At 48.2% G+C, this 15,065-nt stretch overlaps 1 long non-coding RNA gene across 1 annotated transcript; it reads right to left on the bottom strand.

Moving 5' to 3' along the window:
* Window positions 1–10,149: 10,149 nt before the first annotated feature.
* LOC114585944 (uncharacterized) lies at window positions 10,150–12,022 on the bottom strand. The gene is made up of 2 exons (XR_013390913.1): window positions 11,675–12,022; window positions 10,150–10,417 (listed from the first exon to the last, which is right to left on the bottom strand). It is a non-coding gene; the product is annotated as an uncharacterized LOC114585944 (long non-coding RNA).
* Window positions 12,023–15,065: the final 3,043 nt, after the last annotated feature.

The following is a 15,065-nucleotide window of genomic DNA, read 5'->3' as shown; positions in this document are numbered from 1 at the left end:
GTGATCCCATCATCGTAAGATGGAGCTGGCATCCCTCCAACCCTACAATTCCATGATTCTATAAAATCTTTTGGGTGAGGAGCTGTCAGGTTCTGGCTGTGGTTCCCTGCGTGTCCGTTGGCCGTGCAAACAAAGCGAAACACCAGGCCGCATTGGGCATCTCAGGACTTGGGCATAACACTGCCGTTTTGCTCCATCAGATTCCCTCCCAAAACAAGAATAAAGGAAGTCACGTGATGTAACATCTCCATTGCCCCCTCCACACTGCAGTATTTATTCCCAGAGATGCCAACAGATGGCATTTAATTAAAAAAAGGGGAAAAAAGGAAGATATGAATTTAGGCTCAGAGGCTCAAAATGGCTCATTCAGAAATGGCCTCCCTCCTTGGCACTACAGTGGTACCTCGGGTTAAGAATTTAATTCATTCTGGAGGTCCGTTCTTAACCTGAAACTGTTCTTAACCTGAGGTACCACTTTAGCTAATGGGGCCTCCTGCTGCCACCCAATTTCTGTTCTCATCCTGAAGCAAAGTTCTTGCCACCCAGGTACTATTTCTGGGTTAGCGGAGTCTGTAACCTGAAACGTCTGTAACCTGAAGCATCTGTAACCCGAGCTACCACTGTATTGATGGCGGAAGCAGTGGCGGAAGTAACGGAGTGCCTTTCTTGGCCAGGAGAGACTTTTCCCTCAACGCGGAAGCTGCCCTGTCTTGCTGCCAGGAGGGTTACATGCCTGCATGATGAAATACCAAGCTGGTCGGAAGCTCTTAAGCTAATTGAAAAGCTGCTCGAACTGGAAAGCAAATTATCTAAATAAATACAGGGCGATGCAATATTTGGGGAAACACCGCCCCCCCCGAACTGGTGCACAGAGACAGACTCTCCCCCCTCTCCCCCGCAGGCCGAATTTTCTAGCCATAAGTTGAATAATAAGATCAGGCTGCTAAGAATCCCAGGCCAGATGCGTTCTGTGAAAATATGAACAGCAACTGGTGACCCACATCGCCACATTTATCCACAACCATGGGGCCTAGAAGCTTGGTTTTTAACAATAACAACAACAACAAATGGAAAGGTATGACCCCCCTCCCCATGATAGCTAGATAGCTCCATACCCTCCAACATTTCATAGGGACGTCCTAAGGAAAATCAGTATATTCCGGGATCAAATCAGAAACTGGCATGGCTTCCATGACTCCGGGACTGTCCCTGGAAAATAGGGACACTTTAAGGGTCTGTAGCTTGATGGCTTGCATGGCTCTCCCCCTTTAATTCCTACAACAGCCCTGTGAGGTAGGCTAGGGTGAGAGGCAGAACAACTGGCCTCTAAGGTCACCCACAGACCCTCAAAGTGTCTCTATTTTTCAGCAACAGTCCCAGATTTACAGAAGCCACCCCGGTTTCTGATTTAACCCAGGATGTCACACTTTTCCTTAGGATGTCCCTATTTTCATCAGAGAAATGTTGGAGGGTATGGAGTTATGCAACCCCCAAGCCAAGGACGTATAAGTAACTACATAACCTTTAGAAGACATCTGAAGGTATAGGGAAGTTTTTTATGTTTAATGTTTTATTATGTATTGATAGTTGTTGGGAGCTGCCCAGAGTGGCTGGGGCACCCAGTAAAGATGGGCAGGGTATTTAATAATAATAATAATAATAATAATAATAGAATGTCCCTATTAGTCAGAGAAATGTTGGAGGGTATGTACCCAGTGAACTTCACGGCTGAGTGAGGATTTGAACCCAGGTTCTAGCCTAACACTCTAACCACTACACCACACTGTCTGACAATTCTGCCCATGCTGTCCGCACAGTGAGTTCATTGGAACTTACTTCAGAGTAAGGGGAGGCTGGGCCCGAAGCCTAAACGTAGCCCTGAAGGACTGGGATAAGAGGATCACATCAATCAGTTCCCAAATAAAGCTGTAGGCTCCACACACACAAACTTCTAACACTCCTGATCGACCGCTGGGATTCTTTATGTCGGGAGTGGCAAGAATTTATTTGGCTGGGATTTACAAGGAGCTTTGGAACGGATTATGGAAGGTTGGTCATGAAAGTATCTCAAGGACAGGCAATGGCGGGGCAGGCGGGGGGAGACTGTTAAGCCGGTGTTTGGCAAATGACAGACAGATGGAGAAAGGGGAACAGGAGGTGGAGTGGAACCGCACAACTGGATGTGGGGCAGCCGGCAAATAGAGACATCAGATTTGCAAACTGCTTCTCACACCCAGAGCTTTGTCCAAATGCCCAATGCCAGGGGCTTGAGGCTTCCAGTGGCTAACCTTGACCGGCTTGACAAGTCGTGTTGGCACAGTCCGGTAAAATGTGGCTTTGCCAGAATCTTCCGAATTTGTACTGCAAGCCTTTCAGAGAGCCTCTGCTCGCTGCTCGTGGCTGGAACAGATCCAGGTCAAGGGTCTGGAAACCAAGCCTTATGAGGAATGGTTGAGGGAGTTGAGTCCGTTTCGCCTGGAGAGGACTGAGAGGGGACATGATAGTCATCTTCAAATATCTGAAGGGCTGTCACATGGATGGTGGAGCAAGCTTGTTTTCAGCTGCTTTTCTTTAGGCAGGAAGAGCCAGAGGCACAAATATAAGATGAAGGACATCTGGATTGCAAGTTGTACATGGATCTAGGGGTCTTAGGTAAAGGTAAAGGGACCCCTGACCATTAGGTCCAGTTGTGGCCGACTCTGGGGTTGCGGTGCTCATCTTGCTTTATTGGCCAAGGGAGCCGGCGTACAGCTTCCGGGTCATGTGGCCAGCATGACTAAGCTGCTTCTGGAGAACCAGAGCAGCGCACAGAAACACGGTTTACCTTCCCGCCGGAGCGGTACCTATTTATCTACTTGCACTTTGACGTGCTTTCAAACTGCTAAGTTGGCAGGAACAGGGACCGAGCAATGGGAACTCACCCCGTCATGGGGATTTGAACCATCAACCTTCTGATTGGCAAGTCCTAGGCTCTGTGGTTTAACCCACAGTGCAATAAGGACTCCCTAATGTGGGATGTGAAACACAAGAGCAGTCAAGTACAACATCCCTAGAGTGGACATAAAAGAGGATGTCTGGACCAGCCAGTCGGAACTTCCTGTTTCTCCTAGGCTGGGACAGACTTCCTCTGCATGTGACTAGAGGTGGGCGTGACCTCACCTGCCCAGGTAACAAAAGAGCAGGACTGGTCAGCAATCTATCTCTCTCTCTGACTACAGTCGTCAAAGAAGCAACATCTGCTTAGCCTAAGATGATCTCTTGGCTTCCAGCTGAGAGGACAAAGGCATTGTCTCCTTATGGGATAGTTTCCAGATTTATGTTACTTTTGTGAGCTAAGTCTGCCTTCTGGGATCCAACTGTGAACAGAATGTGTGAGTAAACTCTTTTTATACTTTTATAGAAGACTGTGTCATGCCTTATCTTTTTATGAAGGACTAAATGGGGAATTACCTTATCTACTTGCAATTTGAATTATCTACTTGCAATTTGACGTGCTTTCGAACTGCTAGGTTGGCAGGAGCTGGGACCAAACAACGGGAGCTCACCCTGTCACGGCAAGTTTTGATCGGCAAGTCCTAGGCTCTGTGGTTTAACCCACAGCGCCACCCACGTCCCTAGGGGTCTTAGTAGACCACAAATTGAACATAAGTAAACTGTGTGATGCAGCAGCAACAAAAAGAAGCTAATGTTATTCCAGGCTGCATCAACCAAATTATAGTGTCCAGATGAAGGGAAGTAATAGTCCAGCTCTATTCTACCTTGGTCAGACCACACCTGGAGTCCTGTGTCCAGTTCTGGGCACTACTGTTTAAGGATATTGGCAAGCTGGAAGGTGTGCAGAGGAGGGAGACCAAGATGATCAAGAGTTTCGAAACCAAGCCATATGAGGGACAGTTGAGGGAGTTTGGTATGTTTAGCCTGAAGAAGAGGAGACTGCTCCTGTCATAGCTACTTTGCCCTACTGGCCTTTATCTGAAGACATCTTGTCTGTTTCAGGTGAAGGTTCAGGGCCTCCTGCTCAGATGGGAATGGGTTTAAGAGCTTGTGTCATACAAATGACACAATGACACCACTGCGGTAGGCACGTAAGCTGAGATGCACAGAGCTGGACACTGAACGATTGGCTTCTGCATGTCGAGTCTGCTGTGTATAATTTCCCTTTGATTTCCAGCTTGCCCGAGCTCTCCATTTCAGGCAGCCCGCAATTACTCAGCATGGGGCCTTCCTCACTGATAGCAAAATAGGGGATGGCATCACGCCATGGATACATATGTGTTAAGCCTAGCAGGAAGCCAGTTTGGCAATTCATACGCCAGTTTAAAAGGTGAAGGTTGGGCAGCGTGTTTCCTCCTTTGCAATATTGACAGAAACAGAGAGAGCTGTGGCCTTTTGTCCTCCTGGGGTTTTTGTTAACCCCCGTGAGCAAAACACACAAACGTTTCCTAGATTTGTAGAGTTGGAAGGGACCCCAAAGGGTCATTTAGTCCAACCCGTTGCAAGGCAGGAATCACATCGGTTTTCAACAGTGGACGGCATGTGTGGCCCCTCTGCTAGAACATCTGCTATGGGCTTTCCATGCACTGCTAGGCTAGGACAAGGTCCGTGCATTAATATAGTAAGTCCTGAAACAGCTTGAGCTCAGGGTACCTCAGGGACCACCTTAGCCCTGTTATCCTAGCTCAGGCTTCCTCAGCCTCGGCCCACCAGATGTTTTGAGACTACAATTCCCATCATCCCTGACCACTGGTCCTGCTAGCTAGGGATCATGGGAGTTGTAGGCCAAAACATCTGGAGGGCCGAGGTTGAGGAAGCCTGTCCTAGTTTGATCACTGAGGTTGTCCAGAGGAGAACTGCTAGGTGTGCATTTTCTCCCCCCCCCCTGGGGTGGGGTGGGGGAAGCGTGACCCAGGGGCAGGGGAAATAGAAATGGCACCTTCTCACAATTCTAAATAGGTCCACAGGGCCCCCAAATATGGACAACCCCTTTTTCTTCATTTAGTTCACTCTCCCTAACAGAGAGATGGGGAAACTGGATTTGGCTGATGGGATAGAGCATTATCTCCCCATTTATCCATTTACCCAGACTCAGTGGGACTTGCAAAAATAAAAAAAGGATATTCCATATAATGACTTCCCTTCCACTTTGCAGTTTTGGAAGAGGGATGCATCCTCAGAGTGGGACCAAGTAGATACACTCTTCAGCCTTAATAGACCACAAGCTTAATATGAGTCAACACTGTGATGCAGAAGGAAAAAAGCTAATGCAATTCTTGACTGCATCAACAGGTCCAAGTTGAGGGAAGTAATAGTACAACTGTATTCTGCTTTGGTCAGACCACACTCCTCCAGTTTTGGGCATGCCAGTTTGAGAAAGATATTGACAAGCTGGAAGGTGTGCAGAGAAGGGTGACCAAGATGATCAAGGGTCTGGAAACCAAGCCTTGTAGGGAACAGTTGAGGGAGTTGGGTATGTTTAGCCTGGGAAAGAGGAGACCAGGTGGATACATGATAGCCCAGGCTTCCTCAACCTTGGCTCTCCAGATGTTTCGAGACTACAATTCCCATCACCCCTGAACACTGGTCCTGCTAGCTAGGGATCATGGGAGTCGTAGGCCAAAAACATCTGGAGGGCTGAGGTTGAGGAAGCCTGTGATAGCCATCTTCAGATATCTAGAGAGGTGTTACATGGAAGATGGAGCAAGCTTGTTTTCTCCTGCTCTGGAGGATAGGACCCAAACTCACAAGAAAGGAGATTCTGATTAAACTTTAGGAAGAACTCTTTGATGCTAAGAGCTGTTTGACAGTGGAATGGACTTCCTAAGAAAGTGGTGGGCTCTCCTTCCTTGGAGGTTTTTAAACCAAGGTTGGGTGGCCATCTGTCAGGGATTCTTTCATTGCGATGTCTGCATTGCAGGGGGGTGGACTAGATGGCCTTTGTGGTACCTTCCAACTCTATTCTGTCCTTAGCCATCCCTTCATAAATATCCGGACCATTATCCATGATGGACAATGGTGTGCCCTGCTCATCTCTCCACCTCTTCTTGTTCTCTCACTCTTCCTTTCCCAGACATCACTAGGAAAGTATTTATTACATGTCAGCATGATAAATGAAAAGTCATATTTTACCATGAATTATTCGAGCCCCACGGTGCAGCCTGGATCTATAGCCTCAGAGAGTTATTAACTGCGTGCCGCAGAGAGCTGTAGAAACCTCATCTCTCCCCCCTCCTCCACCTGCCATGCCCGGTCCTGGCTTGACACAGCATGTGGGATGTACGGATGAGGATTATGAAGACAGAATGGGAAGGGGCGGCCATGTTCCTTGTATCCTAATAACAACCTATAGGATCTTCCAGCATGAAGGCATGATTCTGAATAATGGTTGTAGTGCAGCACCTTCTGCTCGTGTCCTGCTCATGAGCTTTCAGTGAGCACTGAGAGGCAGTGGTGGTATAGTGGTTAGCGCACCAGGCTACTAGGATCTGGGCGAGACCAGGGTTCAAGTCCCTCACCTGGCCATAAAGCTCACCAAGTGTCCTTGGGCCAGTTGCTGACTTTCAGCCTAACCTGCTGCCAAATGTGTTTGTTTAGGCAAGCTACCCAGATGTTTAGAAAGCCAATGAGAGTTCTAATCTGCTTTTAGTCTGTTGTTATTTTAACTTTTCAAAAGTCTTGCTGTTGTTGATTCTTCTTATTGATAGTTTTATTGCTTTAGCTTTCTGGTGAAGCGTTGCAGGTGGTTTACAAATTTTACGAACTAAAATAAAACTTCACAGGGTTGTTGTGGGGATTAAATAAGGAGGCAGGGGGTACCATGTACCCCACCTGGACCTGCTCGGAGACAAAGGTGGGATATAAATGCAATTAGGAAATAAATAAAATGGGCTCAGACCACATCATTTTCAGGGACAGTCCTTGGGTAGCTGTGGACCCCAGGAGAAGATGTATCTGCTCCCTGGTCCGTCTCATGTCAAATTGTGGTCCCTGTTACCTGTTTCACCTGCTCTGCACCCCAAGTAGACCTCCCTGCAACCAGACTCTGATGACTGGCGTACAAATACCTTGGAGGCTCAGGCAAATCTTGAGAAAAATCCCCCCACCTTTTTAAAATTTAAAATCGAAGGCACCAAAAAGCTAATATTCTAATGCATCAATCTTAATCTCACTTACCTGGGAGGGAGCAAATGACTTGTTTTTGCCCTATCTAGATTTTGATTATTGAATAATGACGGATAAAGAGATAAATGGCACTATGTCTTTGTTAGACAAAGGAAGATAAAGAAGAAGCAGATACAAAACGGGCCCCATTGAACTGGATCCATTCTTTCTGCTATTTTACAAGAGCATCTTATTGCAATCCCAAATGAGAGAAACATCAGTTTGGTCCAGCAGGGCTCGTCTTATGTTAACATCCTATCATGTAAGGCGATTGGGAACCTCAGACCCAGAAGCTGAATGTGGCCCTCCAGGCATCTCAGCCTGGCCCTTGGGAATTTCCCAAGGCCACGACCCCTCTGCCCAGGCCACACCCCTCACCAGCTCCACTTCACACCCTCTTGGGCTGGAAAGTGTCCTTCAATTCTGATAGTTCTTGAGGCTTTTACCTGCATGAAGAACACAGAGTACTGGGTGAGCATGTGTAGAAACTAGCCTGCTGTTCCAAGGTGAAGTTTGCATTCCTGCCCCTGCTCACTTTTGCCTTTGGCCCCGCCCACTGCCAGCTGGTTGCAGACCTCTGACTGAAAAGTGTTCCCCATTCCTGCGGTATAGGAAGACAACGGTTATTGGCCTGTAATGGTACAGAGGCTTTTGTGTAAGCTTTTACTGTATGGTTTTTTTATGTATTTATGTTGCAAACGGTGTTGATTTTTTATTATTATTAAAAAAATAGTGCTCCATAAAATGGACTGCAAGAAGATCAAACCTATCCATTCTTAAGGAAATCAGCCCTGACTGCTCACTGGAAGGACAGATCCTGAAGCTGAGGCTCCAATACTTTGGCCACCTCATGAGAAGAAAAGACTCCCTGGAAAAGACCCTGATGTTGGGAAAGATGGAGGGCACAAGGAGAAGGGGACGACAGAGGACAAGATGGTTGGACAGTGTTCTTGAAGCTACCAGCATGAGTTTGACCAAACTGTGGGAGGCAGTGGAAGACAGGAGTGCCTGGCATGCTCTGGTCCATGGGGTCACAAAGAGTCGGACATGACTAAATGACTAAACAACAACAACAATAATTTTTTTTAAAATAAATAAATAAATGATGATGATGATGATGAAGTGAGGAAAGGAAGAATAATCCTCACCTCAAAAGGGATACTGTAGAGTTGGAAAAGGCTCAGAAAAGGGTGACCAAGATGATCAAAGGCGTGGAGGTTGCAGCATCTGAGACTTTTTAGTTCAGAGAAAAGGTGAGTGAGAGGCAAGACGATAAAAGTTTATGAAATTTTGCATGGCATGTAGAAAGCGAATAAAGAAATGTTTTTCACTCTCTTTCAGAACACTGGAGCTCGTGGAAATCCAGTGAAGGTCAGTCTTGGGAGATTCAAGACAGATAAAAGAAGACTGGACTTCTTCACACGGGACATAGTTAAACTATGGAACTCACTCCCACAGGAGGCAGTGGAGACCACCAACCTAAAAGAACCTAAACGAAGACTGGTCATATTCATGGAAGATGTCAGGAGTGCGTGCAGGAGCCAGGCCCTGTGATCAATAGGACTCTGCAGGACTGGGGCCTTCCTAAGTTTGTTCTGAAGAGGCAAGGTGCAGCCACACAGGTGAGGCCGATTGGTAACTCACAGCACCTGGTGGCAAGAGCCGGGAAGGGAAATAAGGTCAGCATTTCCCCTTCAGCTCTTTGCCATAGCAACATGTTTCCTGCCTTGATCCTCGGACCCTTGACTTTGTGACTCCTGGCTCTCTAATCCTCAAACTCTTGGCTTTCTGACTCCTGGCTTCTGGACTCCCGTTCCTGCTCTCACCCCGCCATCTTGCCCCCAGTCCCGACGTCCCCAGCCAGGACTTCGATCGCCCGTGAACTGGACCATGACAGAAGAGAGGGCTATCAATGGATTGTGAACATGATGGGAGTTCTGGTCTGTCTCCCCAGCTGGAGGCAGCAATGCCTCTGAAAACCAGTTGCTAGAAGGCGCAAGAAGGGAGAGGGCTCTTGTGCTCGGATCCTGCTTGCAGGTTTCCCATTGAAGCATTTGGTTGGCTACTGTGCGAACAGGATGCTGGACTAGATGGGTCATTACTATGATCCAGCCTGCTCTTACGACTTAAAGGTAAAGGGACCCCTGACCATTAGGTCCAGTAGTTGCTGACTCTGGGGTTGCGGCGCTCATCTCGCTTTATTGGCCCAGGGAGCCGGTGTACAGTTTCCGGGTCATGTGGCCAGCACGACTAAGCCGCTTCTGGCAAACCAGAGCAGCGCACGGAAATGCCGTTTACCTTCCCGCCGGAGCGGTACCTATTTATCTACTTGCCCTTTGACGTGCTTTCGAACTGCTAGGTTGGCAGGAGCTAGGACCGAGCAACAGGAGCTCACCCCGTCATGGGGATTCGAACCACCAACCTTCTGATGGGCAAGTCCTAGGCTCTGTGGTTTAACCCACAGCGCCACCCGCGTCCCTCTTACGACTTACTGCCATGCAAACTTGCATAGACAGTAGCTTAAGGCACGGAGGACGTTTTTCTTTGCCTCTGTGCCTTTCACTGCCTGCCTCTCCCCATCGCATCCTCACAGAGCCATTCATCAGGAGCTGAACTCATGCTTCCATCCTGCCTTCACTCTCTCCCACACACCTGACAGCTGCTGATGGGCCTAGCTTTCATCTTCCAAGCAAAAGCGATATTTGCCAACCTGGTAGTGCTTGGAAACAGGAGCCATCACCCGCCCCCCACCTCTGGCTGAGTCCATTTTGCCGGGTTTCTGAGAGATCAGCGTAAAGAAGCCATCGCTCTTCAGATCTCAAGAGCACAGAAGGCGCAAAGATTTGCCAAGAGCGTCACTATTGATTTACAGGGCTCACCTCCAGCAACATCGACAATACCGGTGTTTTGACAAAACAAAGCAACATCAAAGATTTGGGCCGTAAATCCAGGGTTGGCTTGGTGCAAAAACTCCCTCTCTTCCCTCCAGAGTTCTGGTGCAATGGAGGCCTCTTTATTTATCACGTATGAACAGAGCTATTTAAGTTGACAAGCTCGGCTCTGATATACCATTTGCTATAAACGAGCAGCTTGAGAAAGTTTTTGCATTTGTCCTTCGAACGTAAAGTCAATTTTAGCATGGTCGGGAGCTCTGCGCTTCTCCGTGCCTGCCAAGATGAGTGTGGGCCAATCAATCTTCTCCCCCATGTTCGACGGATGAGCTACGTGCCGCTTGGAAGGCAGGTTCTTGTTAGTGTCCCTGGGGAAGAGGAGCAGAGCTGGGGTCCTAAAGAAAAATGGACACCCCCCCCCAAAAAAAATGCCGTCCGTACTAGGGTGACCTCTATTCACCACCAAAAAAAGAAGAAGAGGGCACTGATTTGCACAAACATTGGCATGCACTGTGCTATATGCATATGTGCCAATTTGGGAGTGATCACTGCATATTTAGAAATGATTGCTATGATTTAAGAAGAAATGCAGTGTAATACTTTCACTTCCCTCCACTCGGCTCTGTCGGAATCTGGCATGGTTTGGCAGCCCCAGGCAGAAGAGGGAGGGGAACTCAGTGATTCCATACTACCAGCATGTGGCCCTCGGAAGGCTGGCCAGAATGGAATAGGCCCTCAGGCTAATAACCCCCCCCTCCTTCTGTAAGGCAACCAGTTCTTTTCTGTTTGCTGCCGACATTTGCAGGAACTGTGGGTGAAATAGGGGCAGCGCTTATCCCCTTTAAATTGAGGACTCTGGCTCTATGTGGAACTGAATGAATTATGCAAATAACACATATTTGCAAAAGCCATTCTCCGTTTCTGCACATGCAGGGTTATTGCAGAATTGGGAACTGAATCTTTTTGTTGATGTCGTTTGGCCAGAGACTGGCCAATCTGGGTCTCTGTTCCCTTTGGGGTGAGCAACAAGACCCAGACGGAACCTGGTGGGCAGCTGGTGGGCAGTCAAAGTGGACTGGGAACAAGCAGGCATTTAAGATTCACAGCAGCAAACTAGGATAACAGCGGGCACAGATTCGGGGGGGGGGCGGGGCGGCTGTGTGACCTCTCATGCATCCCCCCAAACAGGTACAAATTGCACAATGATCCTTGGGGATCCATTCCAAATGTATGAATTTTGTATACATTCTGCATGTGCTAATTTCCATGGAATGATGCAATTTTTTGGGGGGGGGGATTATTATAATTCAAATTGGAGGACTACCTCTCTCCCCCATTGGGATGATGAGCAGGTGATGCTGCTCTCTTGATGGGCAGCTTCTACGTCTTAGGTGTGGGAATGTTCAGGCACGCAGGAGAGGATATATTGTTTGATTATATCCTTTTCAACTTGTGTTAACAAGTTCCACAATTTAGCAGAGTAACATTCCTCTTTTTAAACTTACAGCGGATGTGTTTGCTCAGGTTCGCTGAAGCCTCTAAAGAAGTTTTAAAGGTAATTCCCCATTTAGTCCCTCATAAAAAGATAAGACATTTTATAAAAGTAAAAAAAAGAGTTTACTCACAAATTCTGTTCACAGTTGGATCCCAGAAGGCAGACTTAGCTCACAAAAGTAACATACACCTGGAAACTATCCCATAAGGAGACAGCGCCTTTGTCCTCTCTTAGCTGGAAGGCAAGAGAGCATCTTAGGCTAAGCAGATGTTGCTTCTTCAATGAATGTAGTCAGAGAGAGAGAGATGGCTGACCAGTTCTGCTCTTTTGTTACCTGGGCAGGTGAGGTCACGCCCACCTCTAGTCACATGCAGAGGAAGTCTGTCCCAGCCTAGGAGAAACAGGAAGTTCTGACTGGCTGGTCCAGACATCCCTTTTTATGTCCACTCTAGGGATGTTGTACTTGACTGCTCTTGTGTTTCACACCCCACATTAGGGAGTTCTTCTTGCTGCCCAAATCCCACATCCCAGTCTGAGGACGGGGGTTCTTCTTCAGAGTGAGGAACTCTCTGTGAGATGACCTGGAAAAGTGGTTGAGCCAAAATCTAGCTAGCTAGTTAGCCTCCTTCCCAAAACTGGGTGCCTCCTTACCCACCTTTGGGAAGTCAGTATGAGGAGGGTGTGTGAGTGCCAAATTTGGGCCTCACACAGGGCGCCACAGTACCCAAGTCCGCCACTGCACTAAGCTCCCTGGGTATAACCTGGGGAGAGGGCAGTCGCTGCCTCTCAGCCTAACGTAACTCGCAGGGTTATGGGGATTAAATGAGGAAGGCTGGGAGAACCATGTCTGCCTCCTTGAAGCGAAAAGGTAGGATATAAATGCAATAACTAAACAAACAAATTAGTTCGCCCCCACAATGACCCGTTGTGAAGCTTTAAAAGTCCCCGGGGCCTTGTGTGGGGAAGCAAGCAGGCGGCAACTCTCCCCTGATTTTGCAATCTGTACACCTTCCCTTTAAGTTGTTCAAGATAAAGCCGCATCTTCTGGTACTGTTTGCGCAGTTCAAAGCAGGAACTCTCTTGCTAACCCCCCTGCTGCCCACATAATCTCCTAGTGCCACATTTCACAGAATTTCCCTTCTTGGTTCTTCTGGTGTTGTCCTTTATTCTAATCTTCTTTTCCGTTTGCTTTTTGCCTTTTCATCAACGAATATCATATTATATCTCCCCCGTTCCCTTTCATCCTGTCGTTCCTTTTCTCTGCCTCTCCTTTTATCCTCCCTTTCAATTCCTTCTCGGCTCTTTCCCACCTTCTTTTATATCCGTCCCACAGGGTTGTTTTTTTAAATCACCTCACCTCCCCCCCTCCCATCGAATGGATTATCATTATTAGCTTCCATTGTAGGGGCCTAATTGACATGCAACTTCCCAAATCTATTCTGTTTCGGCAAAAGTGACCTTTATTTCCTTCCAAAAGAGCATCGTCTGCTGCAGACGTTATTTATTTATTTCCGGATGGTGTGCGGCCGCTCCCAAATGCCCGCAAAACCAAAGCCCATTCCTGCTCTTTGGTGGCATGGAAGAATCCACACGCTGGATGGGGTTCAAACTTGCGGGGAGCAGGAGAAGCTTGGGCAAAAAGGCCAGGCTTTGCAAGTCATTTAAGCATAGTGGAAGGTTGTGCACCAGCCCCATACTCTGTTAAGTGGAACAAAACATTAGAGGGGGAAAACTCTTATCCCCAGTTAATGACTGCTCTACTAATAGCTTTGTTTGTTTCAACTTCCTGCCCTCTCATCCCTGCCCCCCCCCTCGCCCACCACCCACATGCTCAGAATTTGATTAGGTTTTCCTTACAATGTGCGGGATCCATGTGGGCGACCTGAATCCCTTTCCCCACCAGCCGTGGCTGATCTGAATGGCAAGGGCAACTGACGGCCTCATTCACTGTGATCCTAATGGGCTAATGTCTTCTCCCTGGCTGCCACAATTCAAATTTAATTAAACATGCTGTATAAGTTTAAAACCAAACCAAACAAAAAAGGAATCTGAAAACGAAGGACGCTATTAGGCTCGTGAACATGGAAAAAAATGTATGCATGATGTGAAGGATTCTGTGCCGGTAATCAAGAGTGCGATTAACTTCCATTGACATGGCAAAAAATCTAAGGCAGGGGTGGGGCACCACAGGCTGAATGCGGCTCTCCAGGTCTCTCAGTCCGGCCCTTAAAGCCCTCCCCAGGCTATCCCTTTCCTTGGCCTTGATTGACTCCCATTGGTTTTGCTTGCTTACTGGAGGTTTGTGTGTGGAGGAAGGAGCCTACAGTACAGTCATTGCTTCACCCACTTCTGGCCCTGCTCACCACAGCCATATGGCCCTCAGAAGGTATCAGGAACAGGTCAGCAAGAACTCACAAGGCGTCAGTGAAGTTAATTTTTTATTCAAGGAAACAAGATTTGCTCAGGAGGCCAGGCCTAATGAGCAAAGCAACTCTTCTCAGTAGGTCTTGCCCCTATGAGGCAGTTGTGGGCCCTCACCTTCCCACAGTTACCTCCTCCCCAGGGTAACCTTCCCAAGCAATCTGAAACTCTGTCGCCTAGTCTGTCTCTGCTCCACCCTCTTCATACCTCTTCTGGTCCTGGGAGACCAGGAGGGAAGGGAGCTGGTTGCAGCAGGAGGGAGAGACCCCCTGGCTTCTTCAGCAACTTGATTCATCTCTGCCTCTTGGCCCTCCTCCTCTCCAGCCTCCTCTTCTGCCTCTGAGCCTGGACTGCTCTCTGCCACAGACTCTTCCTGCTCACCAAACCCTGTTACCTCTTCAGCTTCAGACACCTCCTTCTCCCAGTCTGCTCCCTCTTTTCCATCTGACCGCTCATCGTCATCCCACCACCTTCTTCCCTCGGGGGTTCCCCAGCTGGTGCCCCCCTCACTCCTCTGCACCCAGCCAGTCCATGAAAGAAGGTTACCCAGAAGGGGATGGGGACTCTGGCCTGAGAAAGCTCCTAACCCCAACAGAACAGAAGTTGAGGTCACAGGCTGAAATTGGTGGAGTGGCCTTTTGCTATTTCCCCTCCCACCTTTAGAGTCAGGGTTGGCCTTTCCATGAGGCCACTGGTTCTGGTCCTCCCATCCGGAGCAGCTTTCCCATGTGGCAGTCCTTTAAATATTTCAAGATGGCTACCATATCATTGCAAAGTAAACCCAGCTCCCTCAGCTGATCATCATTGCAAGGGGGTTGGACCAGATGACCCTAGCAACTCTACATTTCTATGGTTCTATTATTTCCGGTGCATCAGTAATTGTGTGTTTCGGCTCTGATCTGTGAGTGGGGGGAAATGGTGGACACTTGCTCCTCCAGCTGGAAGATGTGAGAGAACCCCTTTGAGACCTGACAGGACGGGCAATTTAGGGTTCAGTGTTGGCATCTTGAAATGCCTTGTTTTTATCCATCCATCTATATCCCGGTTGTTATTTTGCCCGGAGAAGGGAGGGTGGTGGTGCAATTCTCACTGCTGGGCCT

Source organism: Podarcis muralis, chromosome 15 (assembly GCF_964188315.1).
Source record: "Podarcis muralis chromosome 15, rPodMur119.hap1.1, whole genome shotgun sequence".
Taxonomy (NCBI): Eukaryota; Metazoa; Chordata; class Lepidosauria; order Squamata; family Lacertidae; genus Podarcis; species Podarcis muralis.
This window is presented reverse-complemented; position numbering and strand designations above follow the sequence as displayed.